Source organism: Corapipo altera, unplaced genomic scaffold (genome assembly GCF_003945725.1).
Source record: "Corapipo altera isolate COAL_440 unplaced genomic scaffold, ASM394572v1 164, whole genome shotgun sequence".
NCBI lineage: Eukaryota > Metazoa > Chordata > Aves > Passeriformes > Pipridae > Corapipo > Corapipo altera.
Window position 1 is genome coordinate 1,478,193 of NW_020884969.1, and position 26,929 is coordinate 1,505,121.

The 26,929-nt window shown below is 45.5% G+C and overlaps 1 protein-coding gene across 1 annotated transcript in view; it reads right to left on the reverse strand.

Annotated features, from left to right (window-relative positions):
• Positions 1-26,120, reverse strand: part of HMBOX1 (homeobox containing 1) — a 112,611-nt gene extending 86,491 nt beyond the window's left edge. Inside the window, exon 1 of the mRNA XM_027665075.1 lies at positions 25,300-26,120. The gene's annotated coding sequence lies outside the window, so the exon portion shown is untranslated. The remainder of the gene's footprint in view (positions 1-25,299) is intronic.
• Positions 26,121-26,929: the final 809 nt, after the last annotated feature.

The following is a 26,929-nucleotide window of genomic DNA, read 5'->3' on the forward strand; positions in this document are numbered from 1 at the left end:
AAAACTGTGTCCAGCTCTGGGCCCTCAGCTCAGGAAGGACATGGAGGGGCTGGAGCAGGTGCAGAGAAGAGCTGGGAAGGGACTGGAGCACAAATCCTGTGAGGAGAGGCTGAGGGAGCTGGAGAGGAGGAGGCTCAGGGGAGACCTCATCCCTCTGCACAACTCCCTGCCAGGAGGGGGGAGCCGGGTGGGATCGGGCTCTGCTCCCAGGAACCAGCACTAGGACAAGAGGGCTCGGCCTCCAGCTGTGCCAGGGGAGGGGCAGGTTGGATATTAGGAGGGAATTCTTTCCACAGAGAGTGATCAGCCCTTGGAATGGGCTGCCCAGGGAGGGGTGGAGTCACTTCCCTGGAGGTGTTTAAGGACAGACTGGATGTGGCATCAGTGCCATGGGCTGGGAACCACGGCGGGGTTGGAAGGAGGGTTGGACTCCATGATCTTGGAGGTCTTTTCCATCCCAGTTGATTCTGGGATTCTACAAAAAACTGCCTTTTCTGAAGGCAACACAAAGGTTTGCCTGAGCCTACAGATTGCCCCATCCCTAGAAGTGTCTAAGGCCAGGTTGGACAGGGTTTGGAGCATCCTGGGATAGTTGAAGGTGTCCCTGCCCATGGCAGGAGGCAGAACAAGATGAGCTTTAAGGTCCCTTCCAACTCAAACCATTCCATAATATGATTCTATTCATCTTGGTGCTTGTGAAAGCTGAATTTTCCTTCCAGTTCTCCCTGGTTTGCTTCGGTCTTTCCTACAGAAACTGTTCCTGATGTGTATAGATTTTTCCCAGTCACCATCATTTTTGCCTCAGTTCCTTCATCCTCTGACTCTTCATCTGAGCTTTCAAGTCATTCTAACAGTGCCCAAACCCTTTACTAAGACACCCTTCAACACACCAGCTCTTCTCTGTGGTTCTGCCTTTGCTCCAACAGGTTCTGGTTCAAAGTACAACAAGGAAAGGGAATGGTGGAGAAACTGGAAGGAGGTGAGAACACAAAGGATGTCAGGATGATACAGACTGATAATTGTAGTCAAACAATTACTGTCAGGGTGGGGAGGCCCTGGCACAGGTTGCCCAGAGAAGCTGTGGCTGCCACATCCCTGGAAGTGTCCAAGGTCAGGTTGGACAGGGTTTGGAGCAACCTGAGATAGCTGAAGAAGTCCCCCCATGGCAGGGGGTGGAACAAGATGAGCTTTAAGGTCCCTTCCAACCCAAACCATTCTGTGGTTCTATGAACTACCAAGGACACTGAGACAGCACAGGAATCTCCTAAGAATCCAAAGGATGCTTTGTTCCCACATTTTACCCAACCTACAGCTCTGGAAAACAATGAATAACCATTGAGTGCTTTCACCCATTTTACTGGCACACACAAAAAACCAAGACTGCCTCGAGTACCGAGCAGGTTTTTTTAAAAGCAAATATTTCAAGGCAACAGCACAAAGCCAATAACTGTATCCCGGTCACTTTGATCCAATTACAATACATTTGAAAGTATTACAGTACTTTTAAAGATTAAACAGAGCTGCAGCTCCCCATCTAAAGTTACCACACTGAAAAGTTCTTGGGTAGAGAACGCACGGCCCCGACTGCAGGAGCTTTTCCACTTGGGAGATTCAAAGTGGATTTAGCAGGATTACCAGCATACTTCAGCATTTTCGGGATCACAGCCTAAATGGTATCTCCAACACACATGGGGGGGGGAGAAAAAAAAATGGAGGAAAAAGAAATCTGTTCCTAAGAAAACCAGGGAGTTATAGATCCTAAGGAGCTTTATGCTTTTGACTCCAAACTAAGAGGGAAGGAATGAAAACAAATAGTCTGTGTTTTACTAAAAGAGTTTTATCTGAATCCATGTATTTATAATCTATTCAGCTGTCACTATCTGGTAAATAAAACAAAATATGCAATAGGAAGAGACAACATTTTTAGATGACAAAACTCAGATCATACTAGAGGCACTTACTGGTTCAAGACTGAACCAAAAACCAAACTTTATAAATATTAAATTATTATGCTGTCCTAAAATACCCTTGCTGGACAAACCACCAAAAAACCCTACCTCAGATCCCTACATAGAATCATAGAATGTTAAGAGGCTGGAATGGACTTAATAATCTCATTCCAACCCCCTCTGCCATGGACAGGAACACCTTCACTACCCCAGGTTGCTCAAGAACTTATCCCTGGCTTTGAACACTTCCAGGCTTGGGACACCCACCACCTCCCTGGTCAACCTGCTCCAGTGTCCAACCACCCCCCACAGGGAAAAATTTCTTCTTAATACCCAACCTAAATTTCCTCTCTTTCAATCTGTACATTCCACGTGGCAAAACCCTGTTTTTCTCATTTTTAGAAGGCAGATGGAGCTTAGTTCACTTCAGGAGAGCAAACAGCCCAGGCCTAAGGAACAGGAAAAGTTAATATCCCAAAAGGAGAGCAAAAGAAGCTATTACAGCTGCACACAGACATTTCCTGCCTCAAGATCTCAGAAATTAATTCCCCAATACACTCAGAAAACTAGAGTTGTCTTAAACTGATGCCCAGATTTGTTTCCCAACCTTTTTTTTTTTTCCTTATTAAACTCCTTACAGTTTATTTTTAACTGCTGCACAGAAGCTGCATCTGTCAAGGATGCTCTCTTTGCAAACAGAGCTCCTGCTCTAGAGACTGCAGGGAGACTTGCCTGCCTTGCCTTCAGCAGAGTTAAACCATCTGTGAATAAGAAATAATTCTTCTACACACTGATCCCAACTTTAACCTTTACAGGTCACAGCTCTGCCACCCACCCAAGTCCCACTGTTTGTCAGGGAAAGGACATGGCCAGAGAAGTTGTGGTTGCCCCTGGATCCCTGGAAGTGGCCAAGGCCAAGGTGGGACAGGGCTTGGAGCAACCTGGGATAGCAGAAGGTGTCCCTGCCCATGGCAGGGGGTGGGACTGGATGGGTTTTTAAGGTCCCTTCCCACACCAGATCCATGAGACACCCAGAGAAGAGTCCAGGAAGACCTTAGAGCCCCTTCCAGTGCCTAAAAGGGCTCCAGGAGAGCTGCAGAGGGACTTGGGACAAGGGATGGAGGGACAGGACAAGGGGGAATGGCTTCTCACTGCCAGAGGGCAGGGAGGGATGGGAAATTGGGAAGGAATTGTTTCCTGTGAGGGTGGTGAGGCCCTGGCACAGGCTGCTGAGAGAAGCTGTGGCTGCCCCATCCCTGGAAGGGTCCAAGGCCAGGTTGGACGGGGCTTGGAGAAACCTGGGCTAGTGGAAGGTGTCCCTGCCCATGGCAGGGAGTGGAATGGGATGATCTTTAAGGTCCCTTCCCACCCAAACCATCTGTGATTTATGGTTCCACACCGATGACATCTTCAATGTCTCACATGAGCTCGAAAGAAGGATTTAGAAGTAGATAGTCTATGTTTAACTTGCATTTAAAGCCTTTAAAAGTTAAAGGAGTACAACAAATGATGCCAGGACAAGCATTATCTATAAAGATAAACGAGCTCAAAATAGCCAGCAGAGCCCTGTTAGCAGTGAGCATCCTGCCCTAACATAGATCCTTCAAGAGCAGCAATTTAAGCAGCTCCTTTCCAATAATCTTCCAGAGTCATCCTGAAAACTCAGGAGCAGGCACAACAAAGAAGTAAAACCAAATCCTATCATTTAAACAGCTGAAGGTCTTCATGTGGGCACCACCTTAAGGGAAGAGCTCACTCAGCAGGTTACTTGTGGTCACTTTTCTGAGTCCAGACATGTCATGAACACACGTTCTCAGGCTCAGAGTATTGTCCAGCTTTAAGTCTACTCTGGGGATTTTCCTCTGGAGGAAAGACATTGTAACAGAGTTTCTAGCAGGGGACATTCCCCCTTCTGCAGCTCCAGGACTGCATCACTTCTTCCCTGTGAGGGTGGTGAGGCCCTGGCACAGGTTGCCCAGCGAGATTATGGACTCCCCATCCTTGGAAGTGTCCAAAGCCACGCTGGATGGGGCTTGGAGCAACCTGGGATAGTGGAAGGTGTCCCTGCCCATGGCAGGGAGTGGAATGAGATGAGCTTTAAGGTCCCTTCCAACCCAACTCATTCCTGTTCAGCCTGGAGAAGAGGAGGTTCAGGGGAGACCTCCTCACTCTCTACAACGCCCTGACAGGAGGATGGAGCCAGGTGGGATCGGTCTCTTCTCCCAGGCAACCATCAGTAAGACAAGAGGACACGATCTTAAGTTCTGCCAGGGGAGGTTCAGATTGGAGATTAGGAAGAAATTCTTTATAGAAAGGGTAATCAGGCATTGGAATGGATTGCACAGGGAAGAGGTGGATTCTCCATCCCTGGAGGTGTTTAAGGTGAGACTGGATGTGGCATCAGTGCCATGGGCTGGGAACCACGGCGGGGTTGGATCAAGGGTTGGACTTGATGATCTCAGAGGTCCTTTCCAACCCGGCTGATTCCATGATTCTATGATTCTGAGATTTCCTGGTCCCTGGCCCCACATCCCACCGATAGGTCGACCCCAAATTTGGGATATGAGGCCCTGGAGCAAAGCCATGGCAGCGCTGGGCTGTGAGCACACGAGATCCCCCCAGCCAGCAGCACGACGTCGATCCCACTCCCACCCAAAGGAGATCCAAGGGGCTGCCACAACACGTGCCCTTGACTCCACAAACACAGCTGCAACACTCACAAGCAAAGGTGCATCTGCATCGCTGCGGAGTCATGCAGTTTAAAAATAAAGAGCTTTAAAATGACTTCCTAATTTAAAACAATTTAAATTGGAAAAAACGATGAAGATGCATGTTTTTTGCGAAAAAATTTTCCAGGGGAAAATGCTATCAAGGCAGTGAACCAGTGGAAGTCACTTGGTAAGCACTGGGAACTAGTGTCTGATGAAGTGCCAACCCATCTTTCAAGCAGAATCCTTGTCTGCAAGTACAAAAGAACAAACATTTTCTTTTTACTTTGCTTATTTAGCTCAGTTCAATGACTGCTGCTTTCAAAGTTGAGGAATCAGCTGGGAATTCAGAAAGCAGGGAAAACAGTTTCTCGCTTTTAAATGAGGAATAAAAATAAGGTGGGTTGATGAGCTCTGCCAGCTCTGTGTTTTTGAAGGACAAGGTAACCAGAAATTAGGTGAAATTTAGCTCATCGAGACAAGATTCACTGTATTCAAAAAATGTATTTTAAAAGAGAAGCTGCATTTTGACATAAGTGTAACACAGCCTTAACACCAAGTAAAACTGCACTTTCAATTGAATTAGTTTCCATCCAAATGGAGCTTGACATGACTTTAAATAAGAATCAGCTGGGAAATATGCAGGATTAACCATGTTCTAATTCAGCACAGAATAAACGTATAGGAAGCAATGCCACTGCTTTAGGTTACACTTGCTGCAAAGCCCTGAAGTTCTCGGCAGAACCCAAGAAATACAAGTGCAAAACAAAACTAAGGATCAGTGATTCAAACCCAAAGTTTCCTGCCTGCTCTTTAAACCACTTTCATTTCAATCGACCCACGTCCTGCAGCGCTGACTTTGTACAACCACCCTCTGAAGCCACGTTCAGGTTCATCCAGCATCCCTGGGATCCATTTACTGGAGGTAAGAGAACTTCTGGGATGGATCCAATGGATCATCACCTACCTGGGAGGCAGCCCTACTTCTGCCCCGAGCAGGTAAGGGAAGGGGAGCAAAAGAAATTCTGGAAGAGCAAAACTGGGACAGGAATTTGGGCCCCACTGTTCAAAATGCAAAATTTGGGCAAACAAATGCACCGTTCTTTTGAGAAGAACATCCAAATGAAAATTAAACCACCTTTTCTGCCACCTTGAGCATGAAGGGGCTGGGAGTTTTGTATCACAGGGGATATAAAGGGAATGCTCCAACAGATGTAAAAAGTTGTTTATAAATTATTTGAGCAAGAAAAGTTGGTCACTTCCACACCGGGAAGCAGCAAAAGCAATGTCCCAAATTTTAGGGGACAATTTACTCGCTGTCAAGAAGCAGAGAAGGTTTTAGTCTAAATGAGGAAAAAGGCAGTTGATGGCATTTGATATCAGATTCATTCAAGACACCAAGATAAGCCCTCAACACTGTCACAAGCCAAGGAAAATGAGGGTGCCAGAGACGTCCACATGGCAAACACCCCATGGATGAACAACTGGAGCTGTTTCAGAGGGTTTATTTTAAAATAAAGGACCAGTAATATGTAATCTTTCCATCCACACCTGATTAAATACGAAGCAGGCCTGGGGAGAAAGATTTGGGGGGGCTGGTGGGTGAGAGGCTGGACATGCCCTGTCCATGTGCACCCCACGTGTCCTGGGCCCATCCCACAGAGTGGGCAGCAGGGGAGGGGGGATTCTGCCCCTCTGCCCCCTCAGGTGAGACCCCACCTGCAGAGCTGCCTCCAGCCCTGGGGAACAACAGCACAAGGATGTGGAGCTGCTGGAGCGAGCCCAGAGGAGGCCACGGAGATGCTGCCAGGGCTGGAGCCCCTCTGCTCTGGAGCCAGGCTGGGAGAGCTGGGGGGGTTCACCTGGAGAAGAGAAGGATCCAGAGAGACCTGAGAGCTCCTTCCAGAGTCTAAAGGGGCTCCAGGAGAGCTGGAGAGGGACTTGGGACAAAGGATGGAGGGACAGGACACAGGGAATGGCTTCCCACTGCCAGAGAGCAGGGTTAGATGGGATACTGGGAAGGAATTGTTGGCTGTGAGGGTGGGGAGGCCCTGGCACAGCTTGCCCACAGAAGCTGTGGCTGCCCCTGGATTCCTGGAAGTGTCCAAGGCCAGGTTGGACAGGGCTTGGATCAACCTGAGAGAGTGGAAGGTGTCCCTGCCCATGGCAGGGAGTGAAACAAGAGCTTTAAGGTTCCTTCCAAATCCATTCCATGTTTCTACAGCCCTGTACAATGGAGCACTGCAGGACTTGTGTTCAAGAGTCACATTTGCTGGGACACAGAGCAGTCTCTGGGGTTTGAACACATCCCACAGGTACCCCCAGGACCAGAGTGGTCCAGGAGCATCTCAGCAGAGTATCTGCTGTGCAAAGCCATGTTCTCCAATGGCCTTGTGTGCACAAACTGAGAGGACTGAACTAGACCTCAGAGCAATTTAAATAAATCTGCACAACCCTGTGAGTGTCTTACACTGCTCCATCTTAAACTGGTTCCCTATCAGCTTAAATTTGTGTCTCCACACATGGGAGTTCTCCCAAGCACAGGAGGCAACACCCACAAATTGACCTCTAACCACTGCCATGCACCTGAATAAAAGTGATTTACACCTGCTTGTGATTTTACCCATTGGAAGTTACAGACATAAACATCAATTTTATGTGCACACAAATGCATTTGTGTGCACAGAAAACACACACAAATACAGGAAAACAAGCCACCACTTGTGCTCCAAATCTAAAAGCTTCTCCCAGCCACTCCATAAACCTCACAGCCAGAGCCAGACACACTTTATGTTTTTATAAAGTCTGCAACTAAACCTTTAAAATAAATAAATAATAAAAGGTCATAATTCATCATCCTGACATCAAATCAGCAGATTGGGACTTCAGTATATTGGAGTGATGGATATAGACTTGTTTTAAGGATGGTTTAGTCTGCATTATGCCAGAGCATTTATTGTTGCCTTTAAGACTGTTTCCTTTCCGAGATGTTTCAAATAAAACCAACGCTCTTATTTTTCCTCAACTGCCTGATCTGTGAGTCCAGTGTCCAGCAAAAGAACTGTTAACAAAAAAATCACATCTAGAGAAGCAACAGGACAGTGGGTGCTAGAAATTTCTTGGTTTTCCTTGTTTTATCTTGCTTGCCAGGGGATCTGAGAATCACTCTGTGATGGATATCAAGAGTTAAGTCTCTCTGAGGGAAAAATCCTTCCTAATAAATGCCCAAATATCACATCCACCATTTATCACCCCTGATATTCCACTTTGTCACAGGGTCAGGCTGCTGGAACACCACTATCCTGGGATGTGCTGCCTACAAAGGACCACAACCAGTCTCCCCAGTGCTCCCAGTCCAGCTTCCATCTGCTCAGACCAGTGTCTACCTGCTCCCTGTGATCCCCACCTGCCCTCTTACCCATCTCTCTCTGCTTTTGATGGGGTGAGATAAAAGAAGCTGCTGCAAAAATATAAACTCTGATCTTGCATCAAATGCTCTTCTGTAAATGAACAGACACTTGTAAGTCACACATATACATATTTTTATCACCAGAGCACACTGAAAACTATTAAATCTCATCACAACCCTCCATAGTGGCAAAACACATCAACTTTACAGATGGTTCAGTGCAGGAGGACACACACAGAGGTTTGACAACCACCTCAGGTGTGCTGGACAACCTGGCTGCTCTACACAACTGCTTCCCTTTGCCTCGGGCCCAGATCATCACAATTCTTACCTTAAGAAAGTCCAACTTTTTTGAAACAACTCCATGGGCCACCCTGTGTATCCAACTAACACCTATGATACAAAGAAGTGGCAGAGTCATAAAACCACTAACCTTTCTGCCAAAACATTTTCCTAATTACAAATATTGATAAAACTCTGCATCCCTTCAGCTTCTGCTTCTCAGCAACGCCAAACATGCCCAGGAGACAGGACATTTAAATTTGCTGCAATTATTTCAGGGCCCCCCCTTCTAATACCTCACAGACCACCAAGAGTCAGAAAGTCACTAACACCAATATGAAAATTTGCTGTTTGATCCAGATTTAAACAAGACCTCCTCAGGTTTTGATCTGTGTTGCAAATGGTGCTTCGTAAGCACAAGTGGTAATCAATTTGGAAGAGAGGAGAAAATGTAAAGGAATAAATTATCATTTCTACCCATTCTCTGCCCCCATCATAGCTTTACAACCCTTCTTTGAAGCTACTCAGGCAAAAAGTCAACCCAGGAGAGCAGAGGAGGTCAAAAGTCCCAAGAAAACCAGGATAAGTGGCTGCCAGATCTGCCAATAGTGTTTCAGGAACTGCCTCCATCTTTCAGGCTGCAGAGTTTGGGGGATGGTGTGTTTTAGGAACTGCCCCATCTTTCAGGCTGCAGAGTTTGGGGGATGGGGTGTTTTAGGAACTGCCCCATCTTTCAGGCTGCAGAGTTTGGGGGATGAGGTGTTTTAGGAACTGCTCCCATCTTTCAGGCTGCAGAGTTTGGGGGATGAGGTGTTTTAGGAACTGCTCCCATCTTTCAGGCTGCAGAGTTTGGGGGATGGGTGTTTTAGGAACTGCCCCATCTTTCAGGCTGTAGAATTTGGGGGATGATGTGTTTTAGGAATTACCTCCATCTTTCAGGCTGCAGATTTTGAGGGATGGTGTGTTTTAGGAACTGCCCCATCTTTCAGGTTGCTCATATCACCTCTTTCCCCACAGCAGAACTGAAATAAATCTATGTGTTATGAGGGTGCAGGAAGCTCTTGGCAGACCTGGGGGTATGTATTCTTCAAATGAAAAAAAAAAAAAAGCCAAAAAACCCCCAAAAACCAACTAAATTAGAGCAACCCTCGGTGTGACTGCACCCCTCTTGTGAGAGCGCTGCTGTATATTCTTCGTTGCATTTATAAATAGGGCTGGTTTTATCATTACACAGGGTAGGAAGTTGCTGTCATTTGCACTTCTCTTTTTCTCAGCTCATGCACAAGAGCTCCCAGGGCTGAGTTTGTAAATACAGATGTGGATAAACAGCAATAGATCCAGGATGGTGCAATATGAGGCCATAATTCCACCGGGCCAGAGAGTGTGAAAGGAACCCCAGGTAATGGGACTGTTTCTACATATTCACACAAATAATCTCAGCCCATGTCCTGACACTAATACAGGAACACAATCTTATGGAGCTTGAAATCTTCCCCTGGAGAAACAACTTTGCAAGAGCAGAATGGGATAAAACACGCTGTGTAGAAAAGAATATGTGTAGCTTGTTATTTGAACCAGACTGATTAATCTTTAAGATCCAGCAGCTTTTCAGATTTTTGCCTTCCCTCCCTCCCCCATTTTACCTGTTTTTTTATCAGTGCTTTAAAGCAAAAGCACACCAAGGGCTAAGCTACACCCAGGACTGGACCCACAAATCCCACCAACTGCAAAAGCAGCAGCTCGTGTGAGAGCTCAGAGACCACCAGGCAGCTGCAAAACCAGGACAGAAGTGGAATATAAACCAAAAAAAGAAGTGGTATGTGTGGATCTCGAAGAGCTGCCCGAACACAGCAAGCACAGCCCTTCAGAAACCACGACAGGACATTGGGGAACAGCCTCAAGTTGTGCCAGGGGAGGGTGAGGTTGGACATCAGCAAGAATTTCTTCATGGAAAGGGTTGTCAAGCATTGGAACTGCCCAGGGAGGTGGTGGAATCCCCATCCCTGGAGGTGTCCAAGGAACAACTGAACATGGAACTCAGTGCTCTGCGCTGGGGGACAAGGGGGGGATTGGTCAAAGGCTGGACTGGATGATCTTGGAGGTCTTTTCCAACCTAAATGATTCCATGATTATAAGTTTTCCAGTTGTCTTCTCCAACTGGAACCATGAGGGCTCACATCTAAGCTTTTCTCTGCAAAACTGATATCGTAGGCCCCGGTAAAATTTGAGATTGTTTGACAACAAATAGATTCTTTAAGAAAAAAAAAAAAACCCACACCCTAAAAATCTGGTAAAAGGTGCTAATATTGCCAGCCTGCTTTTCTATGCAGCAAGGTAGGAATGGAGGGCAAAGAGAAGATATTCAGAGAAATATGAATGAACAGAAGGCACTTATAAGGAGCCTGGAGTTTTATAAGGAGTCCAGAACCTGGAGTGAGGGCTGTCTTGGGTATGAAATACAGGCCACCCCCTTCCCCGGAAAGTTCTTGTAGTCTAAAGCCCCAACTGTGAGATTCTGATCCCTCACATAAGGTTAAGTATCTCTATAAATGTATTTTAGGTCTGGGCTGTAAGTGAAAGGTAGTCCAAGGAAGTCCTTCAGCACACCAGTGGGAAACCTGGGTTATGTGGAACACAAAAAAAAGGTGTAACAAAACCTCAGTATGAAGCACAGCACAGAACATTTCAACAGCAAACAGGCAAGTGCTGCACCTCAGGAGAGACCTTCCTACTCCTAAGGAGTTACTTGGGAGATAAGGAAAGAAGAGAGACAATCAGATCACCACTAACACTGGGATGTAACCCTCTTTTCCCAGAGCTCAGGTCTAACTGTACCATGTAAAGGCTGTTTCCCTTCACTACAACAAGAATTCCTGCATAAACCATAGAGATGCAATGCATATGTTGCACAAAACTGAGTTTACATAATAAAGAGAATATATATTTGCTTTGATCTCAAGTTGCCCCATAAATTTTTAATAGCAGCTGTAAAACAGAAATCTTGGGCTAGAAACGCTCAGCAGCAATGAAATTTAAGCTTGCTGCTCATTTCACGTTAAGAAAACCCATTTCCAAGCCATTCCTTGCAGAACTGTTACCAACTTCTCAGCCAGGAGAAATGCAAATGTCATTCACAGCCATTTATCTGGAGATTATTTCCCTCAGCTTGGCTCTCCCCAAAACAGAGGGGTAAGGGACCATTCAAGCTGGTTTGTCATCTTTGCTCCTGTTAGCAGAGACATTGTGAAGTTCAGACATCACAATCCCCTCATTTTATATTTCACTGGAAGATGCCTCTATCTGTTGGGGGTTTTTTTCTTCCTCTACAGAGAAACTGTTAAACCAAAAGTACTAAAAAAATAACTTCTCTCCGATGCACCACAAATAGATTACAGTTTCTAGTTCAAGTGCAAAGGGACAAAGAAACCAAAATCTTTTTATATGCAGACATTAAAGTAAAAGCAGGAAACAGAGGAACATCTGGTGACAGAAACATTAACCCTTGTGCTTTCAGTGATGCAACTCACAGGAATTTCATCTGCTTTTCAGCTCCTTCCCCCTACTAAGGAATTGCCACTGCTGTGTTTGAAACAGTGTGTTCACACAAATCCTATTAAAAAAAATAACCTTTTAGGGAAACTAGGAGGCTCCAAAAAGCTGCAACTATCAGATACTTATCTAGAAAAAAAACCCAAACAACTCTAAATAAAATAAATATGAAATAAAAAGGAAAGTCTCACACAGAGGCATTTTAGGGGAGGAAGATTTTTAGAAAACAGTATTTGGGGGTAGAAAAGAGGCCAGATGATTACAGGGCTGTATGATATGACGAGGAAGAGCGAGCTAATGGGATATATAAAACTGCATACACTGGAGACAGCTTTACAAGTTGGAGAAATGACAGCCAAATAGCAATCACACCACACCAAAAAGGGACTGACAAGGCAGAAAAAACTCCCCTCGTTTCCTAAATGACAGCAGAGTCAGTCCTTACACATGAAGGGTACACAGAGTTGGAGTTAAACAGTAACTGAGAGTCCTACAGATGTTTGGAGAGGCCTTAAAATGGAGAGAAATCATTCCCTGCCCTCGCTCTGAGGTTTTCCAGCTGCTCTGGACACGGACAGGTGCATTTTCCTGGATGCAGGGACTTCAGAAATCCAAGCTGGGCGTGTCCTGCCAGGGTTAAGCACCTGGAGAGTCCTTCCTGCTGGCTCAGAACCTGGAGCACTCCCTGAACCACTTGGAGCCAAACTATTCCAGTTGGATCAAGCATGAAGTCACACACAGGTCCCTGTCATCCCAACCAATTCCATGTGAAGCAAATAAGAGAGTTATTAAACAGCCCTGTCAACACTTACTGTCCAGTTTAAAATACTGTATTTGTCATGACTTAAGTGGCACAGGACAAGACTCAACAGCTATTGAAAAAAACCCCCATCACCACCACCACCACCCAAAAAGACTAAAACAAACAAACCAACTGAAAAAAGGTGAGTTAATTTAGATATTAAGGGAGTTTGCTCACCAGGAACTGAACTAAAAACAGCATCTCCCTTCACAAGCCCCAGGAATGTGACATTCAGCGGGTGGAAAACATTATCATGGACACGTGGCTGGGGATTTAACACGCCTGGACCCTTCTCTGGCTGGAAAAGGTGGGATACAAAGGATACAGAGAATACCTGCAGCACACAGCGAGGGGATTTCCACGGATATGCTGTGGATTTATCAAATATTTGCCTTGTTTTTCCAGGCTCTCCTCAGCATCCCCCCCTTTATCCAGCCTTGAGCCAGAGAGAAGGCAAACTTCTGATCTGACCACGAGAGCCACTCATTTATTAAACCCAGTTTTAACTGAGCTCAGTCTTCATGTTGTGTTTTGCAGCTCTTACAGAAACATTACTTTATAGCTGCCCACATCCAGAGGTACAAACCAACGTAGCTCTTTGTTGGTGCAAAGCAGAGTCCAGTTGGAAGTAACACTTTGAGGACATATTTTTATTTTACTAATTATACATTATAATACATATGTATTATTAACAAATTTTTAAGTCTTTTCCGGGACACGTTATTTTATCTTTTTATTTCATATTCTATTTTATTCATTTTTATTTTATTTCTTTTTATTTTTTATTCTTTATTTTTTGCAGCACTGCATGTGCACCACCGCTGCTCTACAGAAAGAGAGCAGGAACCTCTCTGAACCCCCAATTTCAAAGTCTACCATGTAAAACACCAATTAAACAACTGGCTTCTACCTCTTCCCTGTGCCATCCACGGTGTTCAACCCAGTAAGAGCTGCCTGTCTCTAAGAACTACCATAAAACACTTCAAAAGCTCCACTTTTCAAAAATCAGGTGGGAGAAAGAACAGGGGACAGGATGAAAACCACAAGGATGTATCAGTATGGAAATTATTGGTTTAATTTCCCTCTTTGCACAGAGCACAGACCTGCAGAGTTTGGAGAGCAGCCTTTGAGCTGGTCAGGTCTAAACACCCTGTAAATGCAATTTTCTGGTGCAACTTGCTCCAAAAAAAATCCCTGTGAAGGCACATGATGGATCCACCTGGATTTAGGCTGTGCCTGGACAACAACTGGATTAAAAAAATACATTTTCCTACAAAGCCCAGCAGTCTCAGAGCTGTGGGGTCAGGATGGCTGACTTAGGCCAAACTCAAAAGTTAGTTAAAACTGGGTTTAAGCTAAGTTTATAACTGGGAACTATGACTGCAAATGGCACAGGAGGAGGTACAAAAAGCAAGACCATCAACAGGAGCAGAGAAATCAGGCAAGAGAGACTCAAAACGGAATAACAAGAGCCATTATTTGCAATTTCTCTGCTTCCTGCAGGCCCCAGGCACGGTCCAAGACTCTCCTCAGCAGCTCTAAGAGCACAGAGCTCGTATCCAGCACACCCAAATTAATGCAGGAGAGTTTAGGAGGTCTCCCCAAGTAATGTCTCCACACAATTATAGCTCAGAAGTCATAACCCCTCCCTTTAATATTAAAGAAAAAAAAAAAAAGATATAGCATTTGCAGTCAAAATGTACTGATAATACTGCAATGGCAGCATGGCCCTGAGCCTGCAGCCTTCTCAGAAGTCATTCTCATTAGAGGAAAACCAAAGGATCATCCTCTTTATCCGGTTATTTGCAGGACATTTAACACTGGAAGGGCAGAGCTGTGGAGTTTTTCAAGAGTGGGCCAGGAGAGTTTAAGTGTTTCAACCCCATCACTGCGCAGGTTTTCTCTGGAAGAGGTGGAGAGCACAAAGCAGAGCTGGAAAGCAGCACTCAGGAGGACACCAGAGGCAAATTCCTACCACGAGGGGTGGGGGAAAGGCTGCTCACTGTAAATTGTTTGGTCAAATAATTGGAGGAAGGGCCAATGTCTCCTTCGGAAAACTGACAGTAGAAGTCTGTCAGAAGCAAAAACAATGGAGCATTAATTATTCTTAAGTATAAAGGACCGAGAACTCAGTGATCTGCTAATTAAAAACACGAAATATCCTCAATATAGTTCCAGTTCAGTTCTTGGGAGAGCCAACACAGAGCAATCCCATGGCCTCTAATGTTAGTTACAGCTCGTTTTAAGGACTCATCCTTAAAGGCACTGAAATTTAATGGAAACTGCAGATATTCAGTCCTTCTATTGCATATTCAAATATCTGAGCTCACACAAAATACACAAGAGAGTTTTTATCAACTCGTTCTTTTTCAGCAGTTCTGGAAATCACCGAAAAGTAACAACCAACTAAACTTCAGCCGTGGAAAAGAGCTCCTTGAAGGCAGCTCTGGAGGGGTTCAAAGGGGTGAAGTTTCATTTTTGTTTTAGCTGGTCATCCAGCTAAAGAAGCAGAAAGCAGCTCTGATGTGTGAGCAGCAGAACAGAATGTCTGCGACGGTCACAACTCATCTTTTCCTCTCCCTTTCTGTGAAGTGACAACACTGAAAATTGAACGTGCTTGTCTTAATTTCTGCTCCCACGTAGCCAGGGTGTTTTGTGAGGGACAGAAGAAAAACTCAGGTTTCTCCAGCCCACCTTTCCCACAGCATTTTGCAAAGCAGGGAGTGGGCAGATCTTCAAGATAAATCAGGATCTCTAGGGATCCTCCTGCACTGCAGGACCCACAGCCTTTCAGAAGTTCTATCCTCACAATGTCTGCAACCAACCCACCAAGGGATCCACAAAAACCAAAATCACAGAATCATTTAGGTTGGAAAAGACCTCCAAGATCATCCAGTCCAACCTGAGAACCATCCTCACCTTGTCAGCCAGCCCAGAGCACTCAGTGCCACATCCAGTCATTCCTTGGACACCTCCAGGGATGGGGACTCCACCCCCTCCCTGGGCAGCCCTTTCCAATGCTTGACAACCCTTTCCACGAAAAAATTCCTCCTGATGTTGGAAATGCTGGACAAATGGGTCCCTTGAAACACAAAGCAGAACGAAAGGTTTTTAATTTACCCTTGGTGTGGGCTGAAGGGAGGCAGCTCCATGGAGCAAAATTTCAAGCCTTATGACACCCCAGCTGGGAAAAGGTGCCCACATCCTTTGCTCCAAGCACTGGGCAGCAGCAAATCCTTTAAGGACAAGCAGAGGAATGGCCATACATGGTCACTGTCTCCCTTTTACCTGCCAGCTCACTAGTTGGACACCCCCCAAACTATAAGGAATGTTTATTTCTCCTCTCAAAGCTTTCATTTTCCATTAAATTCACTAAAAACCCTGGAGCTTCCCCCTCTAAGCCAGGCAAAGGCCCGAAGAGCAGCCTACCTGCATTCCAGTTTCCACCCTGGGTTATTAGCCAGACTGTTTAGAAAACAATTTTTAAATGCCAGCTTTTATGTATTACAGTTTTATTAATCTTGAATGATACATCATAGGTGCAGGACGCATAAAAGGGTTACGGAAACATGGTTTGCATTTTAAAACGCTTTAGTGAAAACAAATGAATTCTCTTTATTAAATGAATTGAACCTTGTTGTGTCCTCCACGGAAAGATTTCAGTATTACTGAATCTCTTCCCTCATTGTTCTTTTTTTCCACCTTATGTTAGGGGAGGAAAACAAGGATTTCACCATTTACGGCTCCCAAATGGTTTCTCGGTTTTGAATTAAACAGTCTGTGATATGAACTATCTGAATACACAGAAATGAAGAAAATATTCTCTATGCATATGCAGAAGAGGCTTCTTCTGTCCAAAAAAAATAGTTCACTAGCTTCTGGTTTCACGTGCTCAGCCAAGAGTGACAACCACCACTCCACTGGTTTGACTTGATTTGAGATATTGGCAGTAAAAAATACATTGCCCAGGTTCTGCTGGAGTCCACAAGAAAGGGAGGCATCACAGTAAATTTGTAGGCTTTAAAAAAAAAAAAAAGGTATTGATATATTTTAACCTATTGAAACAGAAAACATTCCTAGCAAAAGCTAAATTTCGAATTCAGGTTACGAACTCGAGTTTAGGTGTAATTACAGAGTGAAGGTAGAGATGCTTCACTGCTGGGTTTATCAGCTAACTCAGCCAACAAAATCAGTTTTTATTCTTATCAAAGATACAGATGCATTTGCCACTAAACAGATCTGTTTCCCACAAACTAGACATGGCCTCCGGGCTCCAGATAAGTAGGGAATCTGGCCCTGTAACATCCCAAAGCTCCAAGTACAGGAATTTTAAGACCTTCTTGGAGCAGTATTTATTTAAATTGATTATTGTAAACAAACACAATCTAAATGGACTGTCCCGAAGCAAAGATTCCACACGTTCATTGCTGAACACCCCCGAGCCCCAGATCCAGTAATGCTCCCAACTTCCAACCACTTCAATCTTCATTTTAACTATTTTATGAGTCGTTTATATCCACCTAAGCAAGCAAACACAACGACCCAAAAAAGATCTGAATGCCAGTTTTCCAGTTCTACAAGCCTCAGAGGGGAAAGAAGATCATACCTCAAGAGGTTCCAAACCCAAGGTTTTATGGAGGAAAGGGGAGGTTGGGAGGTGAGAGAGAGGGATGGATTTTCCATAACACTGCAATGCCACAGGAAAGGGCCACGTTTAATGTAATCAAGCTCTACATCGCAGCCATATGGAAACAATTTCAGTCAATAAACAACTGCTGCAAAAGGCAGCAGAGGAACAGAAAAATCAGATCCTGGCTTAGCCAGCAGGCAGGAGAGGCACTGGCTGAGATCTGAGGCTTCCATGGCAAGAAATATCCACGTCCACCAAAACCGCACAGGTTTGGGTCTCCGTCACTCAAAACTTCCACACCTCAAACTGCAGGAGCACAAATGGCACAACTTCTTCCACAGTGCCTTCCCCAGAGATCCTGTGCCCCAGGTCCTCTTCCCTTTCTTCCCCTTTCCAAACCTCTCCTCAAAGCCTATCGCCGTTAACAGGCTTCCCTCTGGACAGCCACAAAGGAATCACACATCCCAAACTTTAGATACTCTCTGCCTGCAGTTTGCAGGTTTCAAAACAGGGACTTTCTAAGGGAGCAAGTCCTTAGAAACACCCACCCTGAAAAAAAAAACCCAAACAACTAACCCAAAAAACAACACACTTCGCTTCCTCCTGCCAGTGGGTATTTAAATGAGGTTTGGTTTCCCGATCCCATATTATCCGGGATCCTAAAAAGCCACGGCAAAAATACTGCCTGTCCTACAGAAAAAGGCATTCCTGTGCACTGCTGATTACAGCTGCAACACCGAGGGACTAAAAGCTAAATCAGTTTGGGACAGGAAAAGGGAAATTCAAGGGAACAAGCCAGCGAGCGAAGGCAGCTGCATTTTCAACAAAAAGCAAGAAGGCACAGTGCTATGAATAAATCAGAATTTACTTGAGTGTGACACAGGAGTGACACCACCATTTACAAGAATAATGCCCACGAACTGTAGGATAATTCACAAGTGGCTTCAGAAGTGGATGCTTGTAAAGGTTGGGAAGGTCTTCACTTCTATGGAATCTGGCAGGAGACCCACCTCAGCCACCCAAAAAGCACTGCCATGTTATACTTGCAGACATCCAGGAACAAAAGCTCTTGGGATGTTCCTCTTAGCAAGCAAAGTGCAAGATTCAAGACATAAAACCCAAATATAATAAGAGTAAGAAAATTTAGGACCCAGTGACTTTCTAGTGGAAGGGAAAACCACTGAGAGCACTGGGAACAGTTTGTTGTTACACTGGGGCAACATGCCCTTGTCATGTGAGGAACCTTCTAATTCACCAGTAATAAAAGATGATTTCCAGCAAATCCATTAGCAGGGAAACATTTTAAATCAGCCTAAAACCTGAGGAGGGCCTTCCCCCCAGGCCAGGTGAACGTTCATATCGTGCCAACGCCCAGAAAGGGGATGGAGCAAATCTGCAAAGCTGCAAATCCACCCAGGCAGAGAACAGGCAAAGAAAAACACGGATTTTCCCAGTGAAGAGTTAGGAGCACAAGGACAGCGGCAGTGCCAGTCAGCACGTTCTAATGGCAAATGTCTTGATAAAGGGCTAACTTTGTTCTCTGAGATTACAAATGTAGTTGAACAGGAGAAAGTACATGCACAGAGTGTACCCTGGTTCTGGTGGAAACCCTCGTCGGCCGCTCGGTATCCGAGAGCTGTCAGTCAGCCAGTTCTTCATCCACTTCCTGGCATTGCATCATGCTCTTTTTTTTTTTTTTTTTTAATTTTTTTTTGTTGTTGTTGTCACTAAATTTAAGGTCTGATGCAGCTCAACTGCAGATAAAAATCTGTGAGTGACACCAGGGCTGTAGAACACCAGGAGGGAAGGACAGCAGGAGAAAGGAGGCTGAATACCTGCCTCAAGTCAGCTCAGGGAAGCAAAACACGGCGGAATACAAAGGCCAATTTATAATCTAAGAAATGCAGACTGTAACTGCTGAAGTAAAGAATGTCAGTGCTGGAGCAGGGAGGCTCAGGAACAGCATTTCCCTGGAACCTCTGAAATGGCTGTGCAGCAAAAAAGGGCTAAAGGCACCTCGGAATTTGGTGTGGATCAGGCACAGGCCGGAACAGGCACCTTTTTTGGTTTCCAGGATGTTAAAAATAAACGGAGGCCATGAAGAATCTCCGGATGATCTGAGTGCTGGAGAAAATGCCTCAGAGTGAGACTTAAAAGCTCAACTCTCTTCCCTTATCTATCAAGTAACTTGATTACAGAGTGTAAGTACCTTCATGGCAAGAAAGTCCTGGATACTAAAGGGCTCTAATCTCGTCAGGAAAATCCTAACAAGAACCAGCAGCAGAACTTGGACTAATTCAAATTAGAAATCAGCCACTTATAACTACCAAGAGAAGTGATGAGCCTGAAATTACCAGTGATGGACACTTCAGGGCTGGAAAGCTTTCAAATTGTTTTTAGCCAAACATCATTTACTGGTCTCAGTTTCAGAGTAAATGATTAAAATTTAAAGGCCTGTGATACAAAGCATATAAAACGTATCAGGGAAGGCAATTTAATTATCTGTTCTCGCCTTAAATTTTATGAATCTCCAATATGTTAACATCACTCGACTTCTGTGGACCAGGAAATTAAAGAGGGAGGAATAAGTTTCAAGTTCAGCAAGCTCCCTCTTTTTCAGACTTATCACTAAACAGCACCACTCCATCAAACAGATGGAGCTCCCATGAAATACAAACAGCCAGGGAATGACCCACTACGATGCCTGGAAACCACGTGTAACACAATTTACCTGGGAAAACTCTGATCAGCCACTTACCTCTCCCATCTGTGGCATGAAAAATCAGTATTAGCTTAAATAATTAGTTCTCAACCACAATCTGACACTCGTGTTTATACTCCTTGATGTTTATTATACTCTGCTATCCAGCCAAGAATCTCCACATCCTTTGTGAATGTGAAAGCACCTCGACAGCCCTGAAAGGATTATTTTCATATCACACACTGGAACACTGGTAAGTCAAGAAGTTTGCCCTGGGTCATGAAAGAAGACCTAAGGCAGAGCCTAGAAATGAGATTCCCTTGCCAGGAACTTCCCTTTCCAACACTGGAGCACCACTTACATGTCAGAGCTGCTGCACACCCCAAACCCTGCCAGTGAAATCACAGAGAGGTTTCTGGTGAAAGCTGACATTGTAATCAGAGAATCTCATCATGGCAGAGAGAAAGTGTCCAAAATAAAGGTCAGAATAAACACCCAAGTAGAAACAGCTCTTGTATTTGATGAACTAACTAAGTGCTCTGGGCTGCCATCAGAGTCACAGGGAAGAACAAAAAGCAGATTCAGTGCTTGGTTCAGGGCTCAGAGGGAACAGGCAGCTCGAAATGCAGGAAATGACTATATGCTGCACTTCCCAATTGATAGGACAAGGGCTTATCAGGAGAACAAAACTGGCTGTTCACAAGGCCACTGAAAGAGTACCCACAGTATTGTTTCAGTGGCAGTTACTCTACTGCTGAACTTGAAAATTGTAAGGAAGTGGAAAGAAAGGAAGGGTTTGGAATATTAAGTTCAAAAGTGAGGAGAAGACCAACACCAGGAACTCAGACCAAGTGAGATTCCGCCAAACATAATTAATGTATTTTTTTATACCTGGCTTATAAATTCCTTCCTTCACCCAATGTTAAAACCTCATGGTTTTCATGAATGGCTTTCTCATAAATTTAGATAACCTAAATAAACACACTGTACATATGGAGAACGAAAAAAAAATGCCACCTCTATGCATGAAGCAGGTGTGAAAATTTGTTTCCTCAGGCTGGAAGAAACCCTTCCACAAGAAGCAACACTCCACCCATTGGACAAAGAGACTGGAAGCACTACCTGCCTGAATTCCATGGATGTAACACATGAAGTCGGATCTTTTCCAGGTGTTTCACAGAACTGATTTAGGGGTATTCACAGGTACAACCTGACCAAGGGCTCTGCCTGGTAATAAGTTGCAGGCTGGTAATTGCCCTGAAACCAAGAGGAGATGATGAAGTGAACATTAGAGAGGAATTCTGTAGGAAAAAGTGAACTGACCTTCCACACCTCCTGGTTGGCTGCACAGGGAAGATAAAGCAGAGCACGCTCTGTCAGAAGCACTACAGCAGTTCCCAGTTTTAAGAGCACACTTTCACTTCAGACTCTGCCTGCAGCTTTGATTAAGAACTGGGAAAGGGAAATCTGCACACAGACAGGGAGAATAACCAGTTAGAGATGACTTTTTTTTTTTTTTTTTTAATTCTTGAAGCAAGTTGAAACAGTGATTGTTCAACCTTTGGGTGTCTGAATCAAAACAGATGATAAACATGCATGTGCATTCCTGAGATAGATCTGAAGCCTAACACTGAAAAAATCTTATTAAATGAAGCAGAAGAAAGAGGAGCATCCCTTACAGTCTTGGGAGAAAGTTTACCCCATAGTGCTTTTGGCCTGATGGGGGGGGGGGGGGGATGTAATGGATTTAAAAGCAAAAAAATTAACTGAATAACTAAGGATGAGAAGTGTCAATCCACAGAAGTCAATGGAACATGAGAAATCCTCCCACCGCTGTAAAAAAAATCTCGTTGACTTAGGTACTCTTAATGAGCACATTAGGTGACCAGCCAATAAATTCCTTATAAAGTTAATATATATATATATCAATATATCATAAAGTGGAATAGATGGGGAAGGGACATCTGTGTTCAACTGCCACTGACTCAGCTTGTGGCCTCTGTGAGTCACTTGGCCCTTCTGCCTCGGTTTCTGTGTTTCTAAAACGCCAATACCTCAGGCCAAGCACTTCCAAACCAAGGTACAGAGTATTGTTTTATCGTGGAATAGCCAAGGAGGACAGTGGCTCTGCCACAGTGATGGACTGAGAACCAGCAGACCCATATTCAACCAGCCAGCACAGGAGTTACGGCCATAAATCGATCGCTCCCGATGAGGTTTTGGTTTTGCGACGCCGTAACTGTCACAGCAGCAGCTCCACAACTGTGACACGAGCCCTTTGCTCAGCCTGTACCAACAAGAAGCCCCTGGCAAACCCAACTGCAGCAGCAAAGAACAGAAGCACCCCAAACCCACTAAAATTTGAGGCTGCCTATGAGAAAATCTTCCCCTAACGCTGTGGGAGTGCCCAGTCGAGAGGGGAAGGGAATCGACCACTCGCATGTTTAAAAAAAGACCAGATTTCAAGTGAATATATCTCTTTTTTAGCAGGCACAACACAAAAATAAATGTGTTTCTCAGAGTGACAAGAGGAAATTTTCAGTTGGTCAGCAACTGCTTCTCGCTGTGGAACCACGTGACTGCCCCAACACATAAGAACATTTTATCTGCCAGCCTGCAACGAAGACCACGTAGTTAATAGTTTGCAACCTCCTTTCCTCCAGAAGGTCTTCAGAGTTGAGTAATAAAATTCCTCACATGATTTCAATGAGAGGGTTCACTTGTCAGGGGCTGTTTCGAGATAGTGTCATATGTCAGGGAGGTGCTGCTCAGATCAAGTTCTCCAACCTTGTGTTTTCAAGGCTTCAGTGAAAATGAAAAAAAAACCAACAAACCAACAACCAAAAAAAAAAAACCACCCTCCAGGCTCTAAAGTTTGAAACTGGAGGAAAGAGAAATAATCTCTGGATGTTATTTGCAAAATGTGAAAGTTGGCCAATTAATGAGGGGAGGAAGAAAAACCCTGATTTAAGCCCTGGCAAACCCCTGAGATCAGAGACTGATTACGAGTTCTGCCGCTGACTCCGTGCAGGAGCCTGGGCAAGTTAATCCCTCTACACCTTGGTTTGCCACCTGCCAGATGAAAAATAACACTTTCCTTTCATATCCTGTCATTCCTGCTTGCATTGTTCCCCAAATTAAAAGCATTTGTCAAAACACTTATCTTTAGCATTAACACTGGGAATTGCATTCACAGCCTCCACCCGCCCGTTTGCATGACTGAGTGCTCACATACAAACTCTTCCTACTCTTTGCTCCCCAGCCATCCTCATTTAACAGGAGTCAGAAGGGAGCTTTACTCAATATGGGAATATTAGAATGATAAACACAGTTTATTACTAACCTTATGTATGAAACCAGCTTTAGAGATATGAGTTAGACGCCCCCCAAAAATCAAATTCTCCTCATTACCTCCCAAAAATCCCACTGTAATCACAGTATCAGTCTCACTGCATTGATAACCCACAAGATCAAGTTATCAGCACAGGTATAATTAAAGCTCAATCCCACAAGGACATGGATGCAAAATCCAATCCCTGCTCCGCTAAAATCAGTATAACACGGAATCAACTTCAGGGACTTTGGAACTGTCAAAGCTGCACAAAGTTATCGACAGGAGGAACAAAGGCATCTTCTTTCTGCAGTAAGATTCCTAACCTGACAGCATTTTGATTTCAAATCCTAAACTTTGAAGAGGATGAAAAATATTTGCCACAGAATCCCAACACTGTAACGTGTCATTCCGCAACGTCCCTAAAAGCTCTGCACAGAAATCACTGTGAAGCTCAAGCTGCTTTCTTTAGATTAAAATGAGCTGTTGTTCCACGAAAATTGATTGATTTTCTAGCACATTAAACCAAACATCTTCAGAGATCCCTTGGTGAAAGGGACAGCACAGCCTCCTCCTTTCTCGTGGCTCAGTTTCATTAATTCTCCCAGTTCCCCGCCCAAAGACCCAAATTTCACCACTGCCCCACTGACACACAACAAAAAAAAAAACAAGAGCAGTCCCAGAAGTTAACGACAGAACAATTCCTGACAGTCATGCTCATTAAAAATTCATTTTATTAAAAATTAAATTAGCTTTAAAAGTGAATGTCAGAACCCCACTGTTTTCCCAGCTCCAGACAGCGATGAGAAAACATACCAAACACTCCCATGAACTTACGGATTATCACTATAAAGTAAACACTTCACAATAATTTAATTTTCAAAACACTGGACAGCCTTGAACTTTTAATATCCTTTTAAAAGAGATCAGTAAGACTCACGCTGAAACTGCCTTAAAAATAAGCTTTCTGCAGCTGACACCGGGCACAAATTCCCTGGAATTATCAGAATCACAATTCTAGAGAGATGCACGTTGTCTACAAAGGTCAACAAATGAAAGGAACCGCTTGAGACTGCTCAGCGAAGCAGTTCTAGAGATAACCAGGCCTCATCCACGCGGGGTTTTCTTTCAGGTTTCCTTACCCCTCCCTAAAAAATCCTGCTGTTTCACCTAGGATAGCATTCCTGTAGCCCAGCTGGCAGCCTGCACCCCACAATGTCGTCTAGACCTGCTCCCAACAGTGAGATGACACAGGAGGAAAAACGCTGATGCCTGTTCTGGTGCGAAGGGGAGGAAGCACAGGCTGAGTGAAACTCGAGTTTCCTCGTTCCCAGCCTCATGCCCAGGCTCGTTGGGTATCAACCAGACACAAAAAGTTGTGGCCGTAGTGGGGGTGAAGAATAATCCTCACAAAAAGGGGAAAAAGAGCTTTCCCAAAACCCCGGTTTTCACCTGCAGAATCAAACCCTGCCCCTTCGGAGCCCGCTGCTCTCAGGACACGCAGACAACAAACACATCCCTGCACAGAGAACATTTTCCATCCCTTCCTTCCTTCTCCCCTGCCTGCATCTCCGAGATGTTTTCTCCAGCAATTTGGGAGAGAAATGGCAAAAAGGGAGATGCAAAACACAGAAATAAATTAAGTTTGTTCTCCGCTGTTGACGGATTTGGTCCTACCCCGAAAGGAGGGGGAAAAAAAAACGTTAGGAGTGATAAATCCATATATACCTACTCCAAACTACACCCCACTTCCCAAGGGACACGGTATAATGGTAAATAAATATAGATGCAGCTCCTACTAATGAGGCCGGGTACAGCAAGGCCAAGGAAAATGCAATCATCTCGGGGAAAAAAACCTGCACAGGACTCCTCCTCTCCCATCCATGGAGGAAATCAAATGCCAGCTGCACCATCCCAGGAAGGAAGCAGAGCCTGTACCTGATGAGCCCTGCAGAAATGAGCGAGTCATATCACGGGACTTCAGGCTTTTCGTCTGCAGAGCACAATTCCTCGCTCCGGTATTTTACGTGGCATCATTCATGCAAATTGTAGGGTGGTTGTTTTGGGGTTTTTTTCCCCACCGGTTTTCTGGGGGTTTTTTCCCCTCCATCCCCACTAGTTTGAAGCAGGGGCACGTAGGTAGCGTCTCTGAGATCCGCTCTCTCAAACGCGTGCCTTCCCATCAGTTTAACACTTTCCTCCCTATAAAGTTTAAATCCTCGCAGTTTTTGTTCATAAACGTTCTGTGCTTAAAAGCCACCGAGTCACACTCCCAGTTGTTACTTGAGCAGAACAAACTGAGAGAGACCTGACTCCACAAACATGCTTAAACCTTCATTTCCTCTTCCTTCTTCCTTCCCCACCCCCAAAAAGAGCATTTTTTTTTTTGTCCCCAGCACGAAGGAACTGGGAGAAAAAACCAGCACATGCAAGCAAGGCTTTTCCAGACCTATCGCAAAGAACGAAATGCTTCCGAAGAAGTGCTTTGCAAACATACCAAGAAACGCTCTAACAACTGGGAAAAAAAGAACCCATCAGACAAAACTGAGGTCGAGGAACTCGGCGGGGTCTGGCTCGGGTGTGTGTTCTGCACCTAAATACGCTCGGCTCTTGTTTAGTTTTAACGCCGGAGCAGAGGAAAACACTTCCAGCAGAATTCCCAGCCGCTTCCCCCGACCGCTCCTGCGGTCAAACGCACTGTTCTGCCCCTCCCTCCCCACCCCCCAAAAAAAAAGATCCCAGGCACGACTACAAAAGCATTTTACCCCCCCTCACCTCTTCCCAAGGAGTGCAAAATAAACAAGCGTCTGACACCCCACCCAAGCTCTCGCACATTTTGGGAATGACTTCCCTCCGGGTCCTCCTCCTCCCCCCCTCCAACCCGTCCCCATGTTAAAACTCTCCAGCAACCAGACACCCTTTTCGGGTTCACGCCTTCGCCATCCCCGAAAACCCTCCCCAAAGCCCCGGGAGCTGCAACAGATCCCGCAGCCAGCGGGGTTTGGGGCAGCCCCGACCCCCCCGTCCATCCACCTCCACGAAGCTCCCAAAAGGAGCCCCCCGAGCCCTCGCACGCCCCCAGCCAGGGCAGGGATCTGACGAGGGGGTTCCATCCCCGCAGGGTCGGAACCTCTCCCTCCTTCCCCTGCCGCCCCCGGGGGTCCCGGGCACGGGGAGCGCCGGGGGTCGCACCAGCCCGGCCCCAAACTCCGCGGCGAACAAACCCCGGACACCCCCCAAGCCCCAGCACCCACCCAGGCTGGGAGGGCTCGGCCGCCGCCGCCCCGTGCCCCCCACACCCAGGAGGAGATGGGAGGAATCCGAATAAATAAATAAGCGGCAGGAACAGCGAACCTCCGAAGCTGCCCTGCCCTCCCGCAGCAGCTTCCCGGGGACACCCTTCTCCTCCTCCTCCGCGGAGCCCCCCAAAGCCGCGGCTCCAACTCCGCCGCCCGAGCTGAGGGGCTGCCCCTGCCCACCCGCGGCCGCCCCCGGGTGCCCCCCTCACGCACATCCCGCTCTCCGGCTCGGCGCGACTCCCGGCGGTGCCGGGGAGGGGGGACCCCTT